The sequence below is a fragment of the Oncorhynchus kisutch genome, linkage group LG8, assembly GCF_002021735.2.
Source record: "Oncorhynchus kisutch isolate 150728-3 linkage group LG8, Okis_V2, whole genome shotgun sequence".
Classification (NCBI taxonomy): Eukaryota; Metazoa; Chordata; class Actinopteri; order Salmoniformes; family Salmonidae; genus Oncorhynchus; species Oncorhynchus kisutch.
Genome location: NC_034181.2, coordinates 33132921 through 33154257, shown reverse-complemented (window position 1 = coordinate 33154257; position 21337 = coordinate 33132921). Strand labels below are relative to the sequence as shown.

The window sequence follows — 21337 nt, the reverse complement described above, 5'->3', positions numbered from 1 at the left end:
TGGTTTCATCAGACCAGAAAATCTTGTTTCTCATGGTCTGAGAGTCCTTTAGATGCCTTTTGGCAAACTACAAGCGGCTGTCATGTGCCTTTTACCGAGGAGTGTCTTCCATCTGGCCACTCTACCATAAAGGCCTGATTGGTGGAGTGCTGCAGAGATGGTTGTCCTTGAGATGGTTCTCCCATCTCCACAGAGGAGCTCTAGAGCTCTGTCAGAGTGACAATCTGGTTTTTAGCCACCTCCCTGACCAAGGCCCTTGAACCGTTTTTATTTTTAATACATTTGCAAACATTTCTTAAACCTGTTTTTGCTTCGTCATTATGGGGTGTCGTGTGTAGATTAAAGAATAACATTTTTATTTAATCCATTTTAGAATATGTCTGTAACGTAACAAAATGTGGTCTGAAGACTTTCCAAATGCACTGTTTGTGTGTTAGGCTCCGTTATAAAGAGAGATATGAGAGGCTGAAACTGTGTGTGGTGTTACCTTCGCCTGCATGGCTGTCCAGTTGTGCCTTCTGTGATAGTCAGTCTCACTGTTGTTTAACAGGCTCTCTATCTCAACTGGGGAGCACAGGAGACAGATGAGAGGGTCAGAGATCAGAATATAACTGCAGAACATTGTGTTACTGCAGAACTGTGTGTTACATAAATGACAGCGACAAAATAGTGCAAATTATACGTATATTGTAGTAGTAAAAGACAACCTACTCACATTTAACTCGTAGACTACTGGACTAATGGAGCTCCAAATGAGACAAAGAATCAGAAACAGTATAAGTAAATGTATTGTCTTCTAATGCACTTACCAACTCTAATGTGGTCTGGTGTGGTGGCCTTCTGCTAAACTGTAAGAAATACAAGGTAAAGAATTACAGTGAAATACTAGGTGTGTGTGTGTTTTCTGTGCTCCCTGTAGTCTAAGCTCTAAGGGAAAAGAAGATAACTCACATGGTGGTGGTGGTGAAACTGTTCAACCAAGCTAAAAGTAAAACAGAGAGAAAGTAATGTAAAAATGATCAATTTCTATTTAAATTAAACTATTGGTATATTCAATATTTTTCAGTGAAAATAATCGTATATTTCATAGATAAATTGCATACTTGTGTTCTGTCTAGAGCGTATAGCGAGTACGGAAGTCCACTGTCATTTTTCAAGTGCGATTCCAAACCCAGAATGTGAAACGGCAAGTATGTACTAGGTCTGCCGGAGTTCTATAAGCGTTATTGGGAGGTCTGGAAATCACGCATGGGAGCATACATTTAGCAAATCGTGTAGCAAATTGTTTTTTTCCATTTGTTTTCAGGGACAGATGACAACTGATGCATTCATTTCCCTCCATGACATTGGCTTGGCAGGACAAAAGTGGAAGACTGGTTTGGAGGTAAGACATTTTAACAACATCTGATTAAAAACGTAGGAAATATAGATAGCTGTGTTCTGTTCAATCTAGAGTTGCTAGCCAGCCAATTATTTGTACATTCTTGTATACAAAGAATGTTTAAAAAAATAATGTAATTATCAAATAAAACTAAATCAGTGACAACTTGATCAAACCCAGTTAAAAAGATAAAAACATATTTTTTTATATGAATATGCATAACTGTTTACAAAGTCATTGCACATTATCAAAGGTACAGTAGTTGTGGTTCTCAGCAACTTAAACCAGCACTGAAATTTGAGCAGTGAGGTTAATTTATCCTCCCTTGGCCTTATGTTTCTGCTCTGTTCTCCGCAGGTTCAAGCACATCCCACCCCATCACCCAGACAGATTACCTTTTGAAGACAGATCATTTGTTCATTTAACATGGTGGGATCTTTTTGTGCCAGTAAAATTGTGCCTGTTCCCAAGAGCTCCAAGGTAACCTGCCTAAATGACTATCGCCCTGTTGCACTCACATCTGTAATTAGGAAGTGCTTTGAAAGGTTGGTCATGACACACATCAACACCATCATCCCAGACACCCTAGACCAACTCTAATTCGCACACTGCCCCAACAGATCCACAGATGATGCAATCTCAATTGTACTTCACACTGCCCTCTCCCACCTGGACAAGAGGGGAAATAACTATGTGAGAATGCTGTTCATAGACCACAGCTCTGCGTTCAACACCATAGTCCCCTCATCACCAAGATAGGGACCCTGGGACTGAACCCCTCCCTCTGCAAATGGATCCTGGACAGGTCGTCCCCAGATGGTGAGGGTAGGCAACAACGGGGGCCCCTCAGGGGTGTGTGCTTAGTCCCCTCCAGTATTCCCTGTTCACCCACGACTGATTGGCTGTGCACAACTCCAACACCATCATCAAGTTTGCTGATGACACAACGGTGGTAGGCCTGATCACTGACGGCGATGAGTCAGCCTACAGGGAGAAGGTCAGAGTGTGGTTCCAGGACAACGTCAGTAAGACCAAATATCTGATCATGGACTATAGGAGAAATGGGAGAGCACACCCCATCCACATCGACAGGGCTGTTGTGGAGCGGGTCGAGAGCTTTAAGTTCCTTGTCATCCACATCACTAAGGACTTAACATGGTCCACACACACCCGCACAGTCGTGAAGAGGGCACGACAGCGCCTCTTCCCCCTCGGGTGGCTGAAAAGATTTGGCATGGGTCCTCAAATCCTCAAAAGGTTCTACAGCTGCACCATCAAGAGCATATCGACTGGCTGCATCACCGCTTGGTATGGCAAATTCACTACCCTCGATCACAAAGCGCTACAGAGGGTGATGTGGACAGCCCAGTACATCACTGGAGCAGAGCTCCCTGCCATCCAGGACCTCTATACTGTACTGGTACACAAATTCTGTAGATGGTATTGCAGGTGTAGCGAAATGCTTGTACCCCCAAGCCATAAGACTGCTAAATAGCCAGATTGCTAAATAGTCAATTAATGGTACCTAAACTATCTGCACTGACTCTACACACACTCACTAGACTTTATATACACACACTCACTAGACTTTATATGCACCATATACACACACACTCAGTAGAATTGAAATGCACACTCACTAGACTTTACATACACACTCACTAGACTTTATATACACCATATACACACACTCACTCACTCACACACTACACTGCCACTCCCACACAAATCCCTCACAGATTCAAACACTACACACACACACGCAACACAAACATACTGTACATACACATGTACATACACTTTTACACTCATTATTTGCAGGCTGCTACTCTGTTCTTTATTTTACTCTTATTATTATCTATCCAGATGCCTAATCACTTTACCCTGCCTTCATGTACATAGTATCTACCTCAAGTACCTTGTACCTCTGCACATTGATATGGTACTGATACTCCTGGTTTATGGCTCCATTCTTGAGTATTTTATAATTATTCCCTGTTAGTTACTATTTTATTTATTATGATAATTTTTCAACTGCATTGTTTGGGAAGGTTCATAAGCAAGCATTTCACTGTAAAGTCTACACCAGTTCTATTTGGAGCATGTGATAAATACAATTTGATTTGAATCCTCTAACGACAAAACATTGGCACAATGGTCTGAACAAAAACTGCACAAGTTGGGGTGGGAGGTAGCCTAGCAGTCAAGAGCATTGAGCCAGTATCTGAAAGGTTGCTGGCTCATATCAACGAGCCGACTAGGTGAAAAATATGTTGATGCGCCTTTGAGTAAGGCACTTAACCACTAATTGCTTAGGTAAGTTGCTCTGGATAAGAGTGTCTGCAAAATTACAAAAGATGTAATGAAGATTGAAGTTTCTCAACTGATTAGAATACCATCTTTTTTCTGACAACCTTTTCATGTGAATAATACATTGCAGTCATGTCCTCCTCTTTGGTGAGTCAAGACAAATCTTAAATCTCAAATCTTAAAAGACAAGATTGTTTGTTTATTTTATTTTAGCGGAGGTTCTTATAGATGATGTTTATGATTGAGTGTTTTCCCATGCAGGATCATCTGAAGATGGATTGGACTATGAGGCAACTCTCACATCAATGCACAGTGATTAAAGGAATTGACAATAAACCTGTCAAGGCAGCTGAGCAATTAACTGAATGATACTGTAAACAAACTGATATGAAAACCACAGTTTTGTTCACATTTTTCACTTTATCACAGTGTTGAAACATGCAATACTATAGCTACCTACTACACCTTTATACCAATTTCCATTAAAAAAAGTTAGTTATATTTGAACGTATTACTGTAATGCAATGATGTATTCACATAATAAATATGGTAAAGGTTAACACATTGACATATTTACAGTCACCTCATACAAGTACTTTGGTGTATGGCTAGACAGTTCACTGTCCTTCTCTCAGCACATATCAAAGCTGCAGGTTAAAGTTAAATCTAGACTTGGTTTCCTCTCTTGGTTTCCTCTATCGAAATGTATAGATCGGCAGGTAAGGGTGCTCCCGAGCGGCTGTATGTTCTTTACCATTCGGCCATCAGATTTGCCACCAATGTTCCTTATAGGACACATCACTGCACTCTATACTCCTCTTTAAACTGGTCATCTCTGTATACCCGTCGCAAGGCCTACTGGTTGATGCTTATTTATAAAACCCTCTTAGGCCTCACTCCCCCCTATCTGAGATATCTACTGCAGTTCTCATCCTCCACATACATCACCCATTCTGCCAGTCACATTCTGTTAAGGTCCCCAAAGCACACACATCCCTGGGTTGCTCGTCTTTTCAGTTCGCTGCAGCTAGCGACTGGAACGAGCTGCAACAAACACTTAAACTGGACAGTTTTATCTCAATCTCGTCATTCATAGACTCAATCATGGGCACTCTTACTAACAGTTGTGGCTGCTTTGTGTGATGTATTGTTATCTCTAGCTTCTTGCCCTTTGTATGGTTGTCTGTGCCAAATAATGTTTGTTCCATGTTGTGTTGCTACCATGTTGTTGTCATGTGTTGCGGTCTTGCTATGTTGTCGTCATAGGTCTCTCTTTGTGTAGTGTTGTGTTGTCTCTCTTGTCGTGATGTGTGTTTTGTCCTGTATTTATATGTTGTTGTTTTTTTCCCCCCAGCCCTGCAGAAGGTCTTTTGCCTTTTGGTAGGCCGTCATTGTAAATAAGATTTTTTTCTTAACTGACTTGCCTAGTTAAGTGAAGGTTAAATAAAAAATAAAATAAAAATGTTTTGACCCACATTCAAGTCACCTAAACATTAGTCAAATTGAATTCAAGTGGTAGGAAAAAGAATGGGCTTGCCAGTGACAAAACCAAAACACAGCCCCGTGTTTCTAACCAGATGCAGCTGTGGCCATGTGTAGAGTTAATGTCACAGAGGATCAGCCAGTTACTGTTTCAGGCTGATGTAGACAATGTGTCACTGTGACTGTCTGAACACAGCCATTCAGACAGTTGTAGAACCATGTGCAAAGCTTCCTGTTGCAAATTGTCATCTAGTTCCTCAGTATGCAAATATTTCAGATGGCCACTGTGTCATGGCCATTGGTTTCCGGCTTCCATATCCCATATACTACCTACCACCGTTGTGCCCGTGAGCAAGGCACTTAACCCCTCAGTGCTCCAGGGTCACTGCTCAGCAGCAGCCCCTGTGCGTCTCCCAGACTGTGATATGTGTTGTGTGTCAGGTTGGGTACTGTGACAGCAAAAAGAAAATAATATCCATGCAATTTGACCAATTAAGCTAGTATTGTATTGTATAAAACAACTCTACTTCAAATCAGGGAGACTAGCCTATACATGGATAAACTGAGTGTGGGGTGTGTTAACTTTGCTGTTAGGCCTCAATACAGGAGATATGTGTTATCTTCCCCTGGCTGGTGGAGAGCGTTGTTGGCAGCCTGGATGGCAGCACTGTTGGTTGGAGTCTTTCCTCCCTACAAGCCAACAGCAGTGACTACAACAATATACTGGAGTTCCTACAACTAAGGTGGACCTGTCAGTGATTTGAGACATTCCACATCTTGCCATTGATAATATTACTAATGTGTATTGCTCCTACATTATACCAATAAACATGGTAGTTTTCACCAACATGCAATATTTTGCAGTGGCTCAATGCTGGAAATTGTTTATAAACTTCAAGCTGAAGAATATAAGTTTGAGATCCAAGTCGCACATTGACCTGTATGAGTTCAACATAAATGCTAATTGCACAGTGTTATTACAGTATTACTTCACAATGTCATCACGTTAATTATTGTTACTCATTAAAATATCTGTAGTTAAACTCCTATTGGTCTACCTTCCTGTATGAATGCTAAGTTTTTTAATTTCATTTTAACAGGATCGTGTGAGAATTTCCATCCAAGAGAGGGTAATTTCAAACAGATGGATATTTCAGAATCAGAGATTGTCACTCAGTATCCTTTTTGCAATCTTTGACACAATGATAACTATTACTATGTACAGTATTATTGTAGACTCTTTATCCACTTTAGTTAAGTGTTGTTCTTAACTGTCACCAGATGCCTTTGAATAGTTCATGTTTTACTTTGACACAAGTGTCATTACACAGAGGGTAGAACTAAGTGCTATTCCATTTAATTATTTTCAAATAAAGTCATTAATATAGTCAATCCACTGCCAATAATATCATTTTGTAACCTGACTGTTTTCTGTTTTTTAATTGATGACTTAGGATCACCCATCAGGGCAGCAAACCTCCATCTCTAACAATCTACTTGCCTTGGTGGATGGATATCTAAAACACTTTCTCCCTACAGAAGACCCCTTGACCTCACACGTTCCAAGGTACAGCCAGCCTATGCCTTTCACAATGCAATAAGACCAACACGTCATTTATTAATGTAAGACAAAAATTAAATATAATATTTGCTTGTTTTGATGGTTCCCCAGGTCCTCTAGGTATGGTGAAACGAGCAAATGCCTGTTGAAATGCCAGTGCCCTGTTAACACTGGGACAACCAATCAGGGGATCTGGAGATCAGAGACTATGCTACAGTTGAGTGAGATATATCTGGGTTGGGACGGAGACCCTTTTAATACAGCAATCTTGGGTTGTCTCACAACTTTTGTGCAGTTGCTGATTCATTGTCTGACGTTGTTTATTGTCCCTGCTTTAGATATTTCTGGAGATATGGCTGTCACATTTCCCCTTGGAGACACACCAGAAGCTCAATGAAGTCTTTCATACCTTCCTTCGATGACTCATTCTTCATGACTAACATGCACTTCTATTCACATTTGTATTCTAACGGTTTATGGAAAAAATAAGAAACCTGCACACTGCTCTTGCTAGTATCACTGCTCTTTAATAAGCTTTACGTATCGGCCTCAAGGCCTTCCTCAGAGTTTTTGTGAGTGTTTAATTAGCACCTTTATGTAGACACAGCTCCACCCACATTCGTTCAATGCATCGAATGAGGTTGGAGTCGAAAGGAAAATTAGTAAGTGTTACCAAATATTAGTATAAAGTGTGTACATAAAACGTGTTAAACACGTCTGTAAAACCCCAATGAGCACATCGACCCACCAAGCAAGCCTTCATAAATCATTGGACACAGCGCAAGAAAAACGTCAAGATTAATCTGAAGTGGTGGCATTAATTAATGTTCACATTTACAACATAACATACATAGACATTTCATCATTAAAGACCTTGAGGAAATAATGTACGGAGGGTGAAAATCTCAAAAGTTCTATTTTACTCAGAGTAGTATCTACAGTATATCACCTCCCCTGTCTGATATCTTAACTTTCTCTATGCCACAGAATCTAAAAGGTAGAAATGTCATGTTTTTGGTCATTAAAATGTACCGTGACTAGATAATCCCTGTTGTTTCTCCTGATTGAACTTTTGTGTTCATTAATTCTGTGTAACGATTTTCGTTGATGGAAGGAGAGGCGTGGTAAATATCCATAATACTTTTAATTAAGAATGAATACACAAACAAAAACAACAAAAACGATAAACGAACAGTTCTGACAGGTGCAACAAACACTAACCAGAAAATAATCACCCACACCACAAAATGGGAAAACAGGCTACCTAAGTATGGCTCTCAATCAGAGACAATGATAGACAGCTGCCTCTGAGAACCATACCAGGCCAAACACATAGAAAAGAAAACCTAGACCTACAACATAGAATACCCACCCACATCACACCCTGACCAAACCAAAAAAAGAAACATACAAAGCAATCTACGGTCAGGGAATGACAGTACCCCCCCCCCCCAAGGTGCGGACTCCGGCCGCAAAACCTAAACCCATAGGGGAGGGTCTGGGTGGGCATCTGTCCACGGTGGAGGTGGCGGCTCTGGCGCGGGATGTGGACCCCACTCCAGCATAGTCTTGGCCCACTTAAGTGGCACCTTTGGAGCGGCGACCCTTGACGCCGATCTCGGACTGTGAACCCTTGCAGCAGGCCCCGAATCGACGGGAGACACTGGCAGCGCCGGACAGGTGGGCGGCTCCTGACTGACGGGCAGCTCCGGCAGCTCCTGACTGACGGGCAGCTCCGGAGTGAAGGGCGACTCCGGCTGCTCCTGACTGACGGGCGGCTCCACCTGCTCCTGACTGACGGGCGGCTCTGGCAGCTCTTGACTGGCGGGCGGCCCCGGAAGCTCCAGACTGACGGGCGGCTCCGGCAGTTCCTGACAGACTGGCGGCTCCGGCAGCTCCGGACAGATGGGCGGCTGCGGCTGCTCCGGACAGACAGGAGAACCTGGAGGGAGGACTGGGAAGACCTACAGGAGGCCTGGTAGGGGAGGAGGCACCGGATGGACCGGGCTCTGGGGGAGCACTGGAGCTCTGGTGCGCAGCCTTGGCACCACTCCTCCAGGCTGGATGACCACTTTAGCCCGGACCCTCCAGAGTGCAGGCACAGGTTGAACCGGGCTGTGGCTGAGCACTGGAGATCTGGTGCATACCACTCGCACCGCTCCCTTAGGCTCAATGCCCACATTCATAGGGCAAACTGCACCCTCCCTGTGCCCTGGAGACACAGCACGCAGCGCCGGGGCAGGATACCCTGGGCTGAAACTGCGTACCGGAGACGAAACACGCTGAACTGGCACAACACGCCCTGGCTGGATGCCCACTCTCGCATGGCACTTGCGAGGGGCTGGCCTATAGCTCGCCGGGCTATGAACACGTATTGGCGACACCGTGCGCTTGACCGCATAACACGGTGCCTGACCAGTACTGCGCTTCTTACGGTAAGCACGGGGAGTTGGCTCAGGTCTATCGCCTAACTCCAGCAATGCCGCCCCCCCCATTTTTGGGGGCTGCCTCTCGTGCCTGTTGCGCTGCCTTACCTCATATCGCCGCCGCACAGCTTTTCCTTGGGGCGGCGATATACCCAGCCTGTGCCCAGGGTCCATTGCCGTCCAATATCTCCTCCCAAGTCCAGGAGTCCAGAACCCTCTGCTCCTGGTTACCACGCTGCTTGGTCCTTTTTTGGTGGGTAGTTCTGTAACGGTTTTCTTCGTCTTCTGATGAGGAGTAGGATAGATCAGACCAATATGCAGCGTTGTACGTGTCCATGTTAATATTTATTTAAACTGAACACAAAAACAAAATAACAAGAGAACGAACGAAAACAAAAAACAGTTCTGTCTGGTGCAGACATAGAGACAGAAAACAACTACCCACAGCCCATAGTGGGAAAACAGGCTGCCTAAGTATGGTTCTCAATCAGAGACAATGATTGACAGCTGCTTCTGATTGGGAACCATACCAGGCCAAAACCAGAAATACAAAACATAGAATGCCCACCCCAAATCACCCCCTGAACAAACTAAAACAGAAACATAAAAAAGGAACTAAGGCCAGGACGTGACATCCTGTTTGTGAGAATGACAGGTTTTACCTACATAGCACAGCCCACATGGACATTTAGTCATGTAGATAACATGGGTGGTGGAGCACAAAATAATGTCATTTATTTGGAACCGTTTTCCTGTATGTGGGTGGCAGAAAGATTCACACTTCTTCATATTGTTGCACTGTGTGCAACCTCTGCATTTATTTGGTAGAGGGCGTAAAAGAGCCTGTCTCATTCTCTTTTGTAGCTGGCAGTTGGCATGGACCAATTTATCACATAAATTGCAACCTCTCCTATATACAATAAGTAAATGAATTCAGCTGGCAAAGCTGGGTCCGATTATAAAACATGTCAGTGGTGAACATACAGAGCTTTCTTTAGCTTTACTGGGTCTGTTTTGAAGCAGTTCATCTCGTGTTTTCAGAGGTTCATCCATACGATGTAGAGAGTAGAATCTTAGAATCCTACTGCGCATCTCCGGTGCTTTTTCAAGATAGTCCTCTGTGGAGTGGCATATATGGAAAAGAGAAACATTCCCCAATTTAAAAAAAATGTATTATTCATTTGGTTTACAGGAGAAAACTTGCTATTGCATCAGGGTCCCCTAATCCCATCCACTCTGATGGCATTTCAGGTGCAGCCCACTGAGAAAGGTACCCTGCCCCCTGCCCAAGACATCCATAATAAGGAACTATAGATGTTTGTGCGTCTCCCAGCCTGTGACTGCAAAAACAATGCTGGATCAGCCAGCCAATACATCAGTTGGTCAGTTCCTGGATCAGGTCGATTCTTAAAACCAACTCAGAAAGTGGGGCAGTGACATATGACATGAAGACAGTGTGACATGAAGACAGTGGAGCTACAATAAAAGCTGTGGTTTACCTCAATGAGATTTCCATAGTCAGAAGATGAATGTATGACATTGATCACTATCAAGAAGTAGTAACCAATGTTAAAGTTGTAAGTCTCACATCAGTTTTGGTGTTGTCAGTGGTGTAAATTAAGTAAGAATATTTTAAAGTACTACTTTCTGTACTCTACTTTACTATTCATATTTTTGCCTACTTTTACTTTTATTCCATTCCATTCCTATTGAAAATACTATATTTTTTGCTCCATACATTTTCCCTGACACCCAAAAGTACCCGTTACATTTTGAGTGCTTAGCAGGACAGAAAAATTGTCCAATTCACACACGTATCAAGAGAACATCCCTGATCATCCCTACTGCCTATGATCTGGCACACTCACTAAACACAAATGCTTAGTTTGTAAATGATGTCTGAGTGCTAGAGTGTGCCCCTGGCTCTCAGTAAATAAAAACATTCAAGCCATTTGGTTTGCTTAATATAAGGAATTTGATACTTAAGTATATTAAAAAAAATATATACGTTTACTTTCGATAATTATGTATATTTTAAAGTAAATACTTATACTTAAATACTTTGACTTTTACTCAAGTGGTATTTTACTGGGAGACTTTCCCTTTTACTGGAATCATTTTCTATTAAGTTCACTTTACTTTTACTAAAGTATGACAATTGGGTAGTTTTTCCACTACTAGGAGTAGCTCTATAGATTATCTGTCTCAGAGGATGATGAACATGAGGTCAGTGGAGGAATCCAAACAGCTCCCTGACTGTATTTAGAGTGAGAACGGGCTGATCCTGACAGACCTCGCCAGAATGCAGGTGAGAATAACTACTGTAATAAAAAATTAATAGAGTGCAATTCGTAATCGTAAACTGTAAGTGCTCTTGCAGCTTACCAATGGCCTTTGCAGATCTGATATCGATTATCAAGTGGACCCACAGCTGCAGCCTGTGAGAAGCTATGAAAATGCAGTCTTTGTGCAAGTTATGTTTTAGATCGTCAAACTAATCGATAACAGAGTAAGTGGGGGGTCTTAGATATGCAATTTTATGTTTCTAGAATTATTCATTTATATGCTGGGACAACACTACCTTATCACCTCTACTGTAAAGGGTACAGTGGCAGACCAAAGCCAGGACTACCACATGCGGCAATGCCTTAGGACATTTGCCAGTTATCGCACATTACTCATTCCCCTCTTGTAGGTGCCAAATATTGTATATTTGTATGTCTCCAATTGATGCTTTTCTGTTGTATGTGTGTTTGCCACTAATCCCCTGTCAAGTGTATGTACCCCCTCTACAGGCCAATGAAGAATACATGCTCCAAGGCCTACTGGGAGTAACTGGAATAGCAGCACACAGTCTTTTGGCCATACCAGACCATATTTACCATGCTGTTTGTTTCTTTAGCTTTAATGATCAGAATTAGTTTTGGTAGAATTTTCTTTACATTTTTATATCCAGAAGAGCGACAAATAAATGTATTATTATTTCTCAACTTGCATCAAACTCTGGACATTGGATTTGTATGCGTCAAGACTAAGGATTATAATGAAAATTGTATTGGGACAATTATATTGGACAATTTAGCCACTACACCTCTTATTCAACCTTTTGTATGGACTGTGCATGACTGTCTATGTGGGAAAGTAAAACACGTTTCTCTGCGTAAATGTGTGCGTGTTATACCAAATAAAAGTATTTTTAACACACCAACTTCACTGACAACTACACACTGGGCACAGATGTCAGTTCAATGTCAAATTGTGATTTACATTTGGTTGAGTTGTCAACTAGCTTGAATTCAAGGTAAAATCCTCAAAAAAATGTCACCCTGTCATTGGATTTAAGTTAAACGTGGGGTGAAAAAAGTGATGAAATTCCATTATGTTGCCCAGTGGGTAGTCTGTATTTTCCATGAGAGCAGAATCATTTTCAGTTGGTTGGGCCCGACTGTGACAAGGATGACTAGGCAGTGCTCAACTTGGGCAGGAGCTCACCAGTTGTCACGCCCTGACCTTAGGGAGCCGTTTTGTTTCTCTATTTGGTTAGGTCAGGGTGTGATGTGGGGTGGGCATTCTATGTTTTGTTTTCTATGTTTCTTTATTTCTATGTTTTGGCCGGTTATGGTTCTCAATCAGGGACAGCTGTCTATCGTTGTCTCCCGATTAGGAATCATACTTAGTTAGCCCTTTTTCCCTCCTTTCAGTGTGGGTAGTTGTCTTTGTTAGGGGTACTATAGCCCTTGTAAGCTTCAAGGTCGTTTTTGTTATTTCTTGTTTTGTTGGCGACATTTTACAAAATAAAATAAAATGTACGCTCACAACGCTGCACCTTGGTCTTCCTTTAACGACGGCCGTGACACCGGTGCCGAGTACCGGTGTCAGGCAGCTGAGGGTAGAATCCTGCTAACTACACCAAATGTAATGTGGGGTGTTAACAGATAAATATACTATTCCTGTAGCCATAATACGTCAAAATGTCAGGCAGCTGAAGGTATAATCCTGCCGACTACACCACATGTAACATGGGGGATTTAACCATCAATAACCTATTCCTGTAGCCGTACACGCCATTTTTTTTTACACGCAAGGTGTGGTCCACTGGACTAAGCTAAACATGATACAGGTTCTTTGCATCAAAGAGTGGGGAAATAGGAATCAGACAATATCACGATGCAACAATTTATTTTAATTTTCAGTGTCACAAGAAAGGCACAATTGTCATAGGTCTACATAATCTTCAGCTCCAGGAGCTCCATAGGACTGCCCTACAAGACAGACAGAAATATCAGATTTCTCAAACATATCACTAGGTTTATACTTTACTAGCTAGGTTTCCATCCAATTGGAGACAGATTTTCAAGCAAATATTCTAAAATCCACATAAAGAAAATATACGCCTTTCCCATCCAGTGGTGTTTTTCACAAAAGGGACTTGTTGTGGATACAAATCTGTGAGTGATGACGTAGTGCACACAAAATATACTTTTTCATGTACCTAAAGTTCAATGTGTTTTCATTGCATTTTCATCACTACCGAGTTGTCACAAAAACGGTTGCGTTAAATAGCAAATGTGCCTACTCTGGTCTTTACACCTGCGCACTAGCCAACAGCTTGCAGATACAGTGCGGTAGGCTAGTCTACATTACATTATAATGGATAAGAGCAAGGACATGTTTATTTGTCAAATGGCAATCAAGCGTCGATCATCATGTCACGAGAAAAATACCATCAATATTTATTGAAAAGGAGCATCAAGCTCACTGTGCACTTTCACCACCCTGTGAAGTACATCATCATTTATTTCATCTGTAGCCTAATAACAGTGTTGTGTTCGAGACCACCTAAAGCGAGATTCAAGACCAAGACCGGAGCAAATCAAGTCCAAATCAAGACCAATAAAGATGGGGGACGAGACAGAGTAAAGACTGAGAATGGGAGGGGGACACAGGGTTTGAGACCGAGTCAAGAGCCGAGACCAGAAAATGCAAGTTCAATTCAAGAGCATGATTGTAATTTTGTCAAATCACCACCATAATAAGAGTTAAAAATGTCCAGTATTTCTGTGTTCATATTTCAGAACAACATATGGATTCTTTAGACATTCAGAATGGTGGAAATATGCTGAGGGAAAATGAAGCCCTTCTACAAATGAATCCAAACAGTGGGGAACAATGGGCCTTCTACGCCTTCAAAAAAGGGCTAAGAATTGATAAAATAGTGACGATAATAATAATGACCGCAGTGGAGAAGGTGGAAAGCTTCAAGTTCCTCTGGGTACACATCACTGACAATCTGAAATGAGTGCCTCCCGAGTGGCGCAGTGGTCTAAGGCACTGCATCGCTAGCTGTGCCACCAGAGATTCTGGGTTTGAGCCCAGGCTCTGTCGCAGCATTGTCCGGGTTAGGGAGGGTTTGGCCGGCAGGGATATCCTTGTCTCATCGTGCACTTGCGACTCCTGTGGCGGGCCGGGTGTAGTGCACGCTGACCAGGTCGCCAGGTGTACGGTGTTTCCTCCGACACATTGGTGCGCCTGGCTTCCGGGTTGGATGTGCATTGTGTCAAGAAGTAGTGCAGTTGGGTTGTGTTTCAGAGGGCGCATGGCCCTCGACCTTCGCCTCTCCCGAGTCCGTACGGGAGTTGCAGTGATGAGACAAGACAAGACTCTACTACCAATTGGATACCATGAAACTGGGGACAAAAAAGGGCTAAAATAATGTTTATTTTTTTTAAGGTTTTAAATGACCATCATCCAGTTAGTGGAACTGTGTTTTTTATTGCAGAACACAATAGGTGTAACGGATGTGAAACGGCTAGCTTAGTTAGCGGTGTGCGCTAAATAGCGTTTCGATCGGTGACGTCACTTGCTCTGAGACCTTGAAGTAGTAGTTCCCCTTGCTCTGCAAGGGCCACGGCTTTTGTGGAGCGATGGGTAACGATGCTTCGTGGGTGACTGTTGTTGATGTGTGCAGAGGGTCCCTGGTTCGCGCCCGGGTATGGGCGAGGGGACGGTCTAAAGTTATACTGTTACATAGGCATTAACCATCTCTTTGAAAATAACTTGTGTGAAATGTTGCATTTGCATTGTTGAATTTCATGTGGAACTGACAGCATTTTAGCAACATTAAATATTATTCAATTCTGTTCATATACACTCCAGGGAAGAATATTGCACGTTTTCATAAATTCTTAGTATGTTTGGGAATTACATATACTAAGGAATTTGTGAAAACTCCATAGCAATATAGAGTGGGAAAGCAGACTTGCATTTGGACAATTAATAGACACTGCAGTAAATAAACCGAATAATAACATCTGTCTTGTTCAGGACCGGAGTCAACACAGACCGGTGCGCTATAGCCAATCAGAGCTACTGTAGCCCTTTATACAAAGTGCCTGCCATCATTGACTTTGTACTGGACTGTGTGTATACAGGCAGTTGCAATAATGCAACTTTAGATCATTAGAACGCATTCGCCAAAAGCCACAAAATACCTGAATGGATTTCTGCAAATATGTAAACACCACGAGAGTCCTCTTACATTTGGGAACTTTACAATCCTATTGATCAAACAACCAATGAAAGGTAGGCTCTCTCGCCCTCAGTTATGCACATCAACAAGATCAACAAATAATGTTAGCCAGAGAAAGATACGCTAAAATATAACAAAAGGAAATTAGATAAACCCTCGAACTTGTTCAGCTAGTTGGCCGTCCAAATTTCACTGGTAAATGTTAGGGAATTGTAACCTCTTCGTCCTTCTGCAGCTTGGCTGCCAATGCATGCATGTTCCAACCAAACCCCCAAGCTAACAAGGCTAAAGTTGGCTAGCTTTCTAGCTAGCTACAGTACTTCCAGACACAAATGAGAGAACACCTCACTCGGACCGTTTTACTTGCTGTAGCAGAGCTTGTTAGGCTGTTTACATGTTATCCAGAGCGTTCTTGACTAACTAATACTTTTTTTACCTAAGTTTACTCACAGGTGTTGCTCGTTTGTAAATTCCTCAGTTATTCTGCGCTCTGGCACATTCAGACGAGAGTGCTCTGAAATCGGTGTAGATAACCAGAGTGAATTTGTGAACGCAAGAGATATTCTAACTGTATAACAATCGTTCAAGTTATTGCTAGCTAACCAAATGACACCTGCATCTCTAGCTGTGTATAGCCACCAAAAAAAGATGAGGGGAAAAAGTGTCACTCACCCACTCCTCCAATGGCATGACATCCTCCTAGCAGCTAGCTAGCTAGCCAGCCATCTAGCGTACGTTAGGCTCTGTGTTTTTAGCTTGCTGCATAAATAGGCTAGTGTATCTATCAGCCAAGTTATGACTGACTTGTGATCATTGCCCTTGCTAGTTTGAATGTATTGACATTCCCAGCCTTAGTTACATTCGTCCGTTTTTGTCCAGAATATTGAGTCATTGAAACGGAAACAGTGCATCCTGAATGGAGGCAGCAAACAATGTACCAGGCACGCTGTGATTTACAACCTGATGGCAATGTATTGGTGAATTATATGAATCATGCATTGAAGTGCAGACTTGATTACACACAGGTGGATTGTATTTATCATCATTAGTCATTTAGGTCAACATTGGATCATTCAGAGATCCTCACTGAACTTCTGGAGAGAGTTTGCTGCACTGAAAGTAAAGGGGCTGAATAATTTTGCACGCCCAATTTCTCAGTTTTTGATTTGTTAAAAAAGTTTGAAATATCCAATAAATGTCGTTCCACTTCATGATTGTGTCCCACTTGTTGTTGATTCTTCACAAAAAAATACAGTTTTATATCTTTATGTTTGAAGCCTGAAATGTGGCAAAAGGTCGCAAAGTTCAAGGGGGCCGAATACTTTCGCAAGGCACTGTATTTTTACTGATATGATTGTTTCATAGCTGCAAAGTAGTTAAAACGCTGTCAGTTCCACTTTACACTTCAAGTCAGTTTTTTCACTCTCAAAATGTAACTTTTTTTTTTATAGAAAAATAAATTTGTATGGTCTAAGTCCACAACAATGCTTAAAACACATCAATCTGATTGGGTGGGTCTGTCAGGGCCTAGCTCCCCAGTGGGTTGGCCTCTGTCCACCCAGGCCCATCCATGTCTACGCCCCTGATGCAAACAGTAACAATGACAATTATGCATCACAAACAGCCTACAACACTTCAGACTAAACTTTTTCAATACCTGGTTTGCATACCCATTGTTGCCTTTGTCAGCAGTTACTGGTTGATATCATAAGTTGAAATGTCTTTCCTACCCTACAGGCGAATACAGTTAGAATAAATTTTTGTGTGAGCTGCTCCATGCCAAAACCAGCTGAGAGCTGATGACAGCTGATGACATTCCGATGGAATTAGGATGTATGCTGCAAGCATGTGAATATATTTCACGTGCTTTGCAATTGTTTAGGCTACTTTGTGCATGATTTCTCTATTGTACTACATAATTGAGAAGTCTTATACCTCCACTAAACTACTTTGATACACATCAATAAGGATTAAGAAGTGAGTATAAGAAATGCCCACTGAAAGAAAAATGGGGCATATGGCTGAAACCTGCGTTTACCCTCCACTACACCACTGGCGCTTAGTGTTTTACAAAAAGTACAAAACAACTGCCTCATTCCCCTCCACATGGGCTGGGACCCAAGTAAATATTGTCTGTATATCCATCTGTCTAACAGTGCCATGGGTTTGTAGTATGTCATAATGGTACATGAGCTAAAGGACTGCACTCATCAACACTGTACATGAATCAGAGCAAATAACTACTCTCTGGCTTGACTTCCTCCATCCACTACAATGCAAACAGTATGGCCATCAGCTCTGCCGTATATACAGCCAGATGATCTGTAATACGTTTCCTGAATGCCACCCCACATTCCTGCACTACAAATGCTGACGGAGTACATCCTGTCCTTGGATCTTTGAACCATCTGTGTAAATGGCCGCAAAATCCTGATACACAGTATCCAGACATCTGTAGATGGATCAACACCCTCCCTATCTTTCCATAGTCTCTCCCACACTTCTAGATCAACTACTGGAGGCGGAAGTAGCCATAGTGGGTTCACAGGATTAGCTACCCTTGGACTAAACTCCTTTCCATTTAGTCCTAGCTCCCTCACCCAAGTATTACCCACCCACCCAAAGCTCATGTTCTGTCCACATCCATGTTCCCAGCATGCCTGCAAAATCCATTTAGCAGAATGAGACACCTCATGTCCCTGTAGGTTGACCCCAATAATCACCAGCTGCTGTCTTCTAATCTGCAATGGCATATTCCCCCATCTCCACCTGTAGTGCCTCCCTTAAATTACACTAACAGGAAGGCCTTTTATACAAAAGGCCACACCCTTAATTAATTAACAATCACATACAACTGGCAGACCAACAATGGTGCGTTAACAATGGGTCACGTGTCAAAATCTTTCCACAGAGGGCCGAGTGTCTGCGGGTTTTTGCTCCACCCTTATACTTGACTGATGAATTAAGATTACTAATTAGTAAGGAACTCCCCTCACCTGGTTGTCTAAGTCTTAGTTGAAAGAAAAAAATGTAAAACCAGCAGACACTAGGCCCACCATGGAATGAGTTCTAGTCCGAGGATCTTAGATGTTTTGTTTAAATGGTGAATTGGCTCTAGTAGCATAACAGTCAAATACTCCATCTAAACATGATTTGATTCTCAGTTGTGGTACAGTTCTAGAAGCATAAATCCATTAACTTTCATACCACATAAAAACAATTTCATAAATGCAAAATACACACATACTGTACATTAAACTGTTTTAACCAGCTTTAACACAGTTGCAGCCGCCAGTATTTTTAAGTGACAACACGTTTGTGGCATCTGTCTTCCGTTTACACACAGATGTTAGGAGAGGCAGATAGGTAATTAGCAGAGATAGTCCACTCTGTCTTCCGCCTGTTTTACGTAAACAACAGCTGTAACATGGAAATATGGTACTAATTTAACCTTTTTGTTTTTTGAAAACTATGACTCTTATTGGTAATGTAATGGAACTGAGATTCATAATCAAGGGCTAACTCCCACCATAAAAACAGCGATATATTTTTTTACAATCAGTGCCAAGTCTTAATGCAATGTGTATGTTTTTGTAGGTATTTGTTAGTAAATTAATGCAATAGTAACAAGTAATTTTTTAGATATATATTTCACACAAAAATTGTATTAGTGCTTGTACACTATATCTGTGGGGGAGACATCAGGAAGAGGTCTAGCCCTTGATCATGACTCTCAGTGCCATGTGTTTCATAGTATTACTTACCCGCCAGTGTTGTGATTGGCTGTGATATTCACATATTGATTTCTCCCACCCAGCATTATCTGTTGTCAAAATGGGAAAGCTGTTCTTACTTTGTGGCTGTGTTATCTAGTGGAAATTGCTCTGTCATTTCCTGGTTGCTTCAAACAGCTGTAAAAAAATATTTTGTTATTGAATTGATATTTCACAACGATTTAGATGGTACAATGATTCCCAACACTATTCTGGAACGATAGTCTTCGGGAGAAAGAGAGGAGGACCAAAGCTCTGGCGCAGGACGTGGACCCCACTTCACCACAGTTTTTGTCCGCCTCCTCAACCTCCCCCGTGGCCTCTTACGAGCGGTGACCCTCGCCGCCGACCTCCGACTGGGGACCCTAGCCATGGGTCCCGAATGGACGGGAGATTCCGTCAGCGCCGGACAGGCGGGAGACTCCGCAGCGCCGGACAGGCGGGAGACTCCGGCAGTTCCGGAGTGAAGGGCGATTCTGGCGGCTCCTGGCTGGCTGGCGGCTTTGGCGGCTCCTGGCTGACTGACGGCTCTGGCGGCTCCTGGCTGACTGACGGCTCTGGCGGCCCCTGGATGACTGGCGGCTCCTGGCTGACTGATGGCTCTGGCGGCTCCTGGCTGACTGGCGGCTCCTGGCTGACTGGCGGCTCCGGCGGCTCAGGAGAGACGGTAGACTCCGGCGGCTCAGGAGAGACGGTAGACTCCGGCGGCTCAGGACAGACGGTAGACTCCGGCGGCTCAGGACAGACGGTAGACTCCGGCGGCTCAGGACAGACGGGAGACTCCGGCGGCTCAGGACAGACGGGAGACTCCGGCGGCTCAGGACAGACGGGAGACTCCGGCGGCTCAGGACAGACGGGAGACTCCGGCGGCTCAGGACAGACGGGAGACTCCGGCGGCTCAGGACAGACGGGAGACTCCGGCGGCTCAGGACAGACGGGAGACTCCGGCGGCTCAGGACAGACGGGAGACTCCGGCGGCTCAGGACAGACGGGAGACTCCGGCGGCTCAGGACAGACGGGAGACTCCGGCGGCTCAGGACAGACGGGAGACTCCGGCGGCTCAGGACAGACGGGAGACTCCGGCGGCTCAGGACAGACGGGAGACTCTGGCGGCTCAGGACAGACGGGAGACTCTGGCGGCTCAGGACAGGCGGGAGCACCTGTAGGGAGAAGACGGAGAGACAGCCTGGTGCGGGGGGCTGCCACCGGAAGGCTGGTGCGTGGAGGTGGCCCCGGATAGACCGGACCGTGCAGGCGCACTGGAGCTCTTGAGCACCGAGCCTGCCCAACCTTACCTTATGGCACCTGGCTCGATGCCCACTCTAGCCTGGGCCCATACGAGGAGCTGGAATGTACGGCACCGGGCTATGCACACGCACCAGGGACACCGTGCGCTCCACCGCATAACACGGGGCCTGCCCGGTCCCTCTCGTTCTCCCGTTAGCACGGGGAGTTGGCGCAGGTCTCCTACCTGCCTTAGCCACACTCCGCGTGTGCCACACTCCCAGTGTGCCCCCTCCCAATAATGTTTTGGGGCTGCCTCTCGGGCTTCCTTGCCAGCCGTGTTCCCTCGTATCGCTGGCTCCTCTCTCCGGCTGCCTCCACCTGTTCCCATGGGAGGCGATCCCTTCCAGCCAGGATCTCCACCCATGTGTGGCAACCCTTGCCGTCCAAAACGCATCCCATGTCCAGGAGTCCTGACATCGCTGCTGCTGCTGTTGCCCACTACCACGCTGCTTTGTCATTTTGTGGTGAGTGTGTCTGTAACGATCGTCTTCGGGAGAAAGAGAGGAGGACCAAAGTGCAGCGTGGTAAGTGTTCATAGTTTTTATTAAAGAAAGCACTGAACACTGAATCAATACAAAAATAACAAAA

General features: G+C 43.7%; 1 long non-coding RNA gene across 1 annotated transcript; it reads right to left on the bottom strand.

Annotated features, from left to right (window-relative positions):
- Positions 1 to 13322: 13322 nt before the first annotated feature.
- On the bottom strand, positions 13323 to 16581 carry LOC116374766 (uncharacterized). The gene is made up of 3 exons (XR_004210707.1): positions 16362 to 16581; positions 16140 to 16203; positions 13323 to 13422 (listed from the first exon to the last, which is right to left on the bottom strand). It is a non-coding gene; the product is annotated as an uncharacterized LOC116374766 (long non-coding RNA).
- Between the last annotated feature and the right edge of the window lie 4756 nt (positions 16582 to 21337).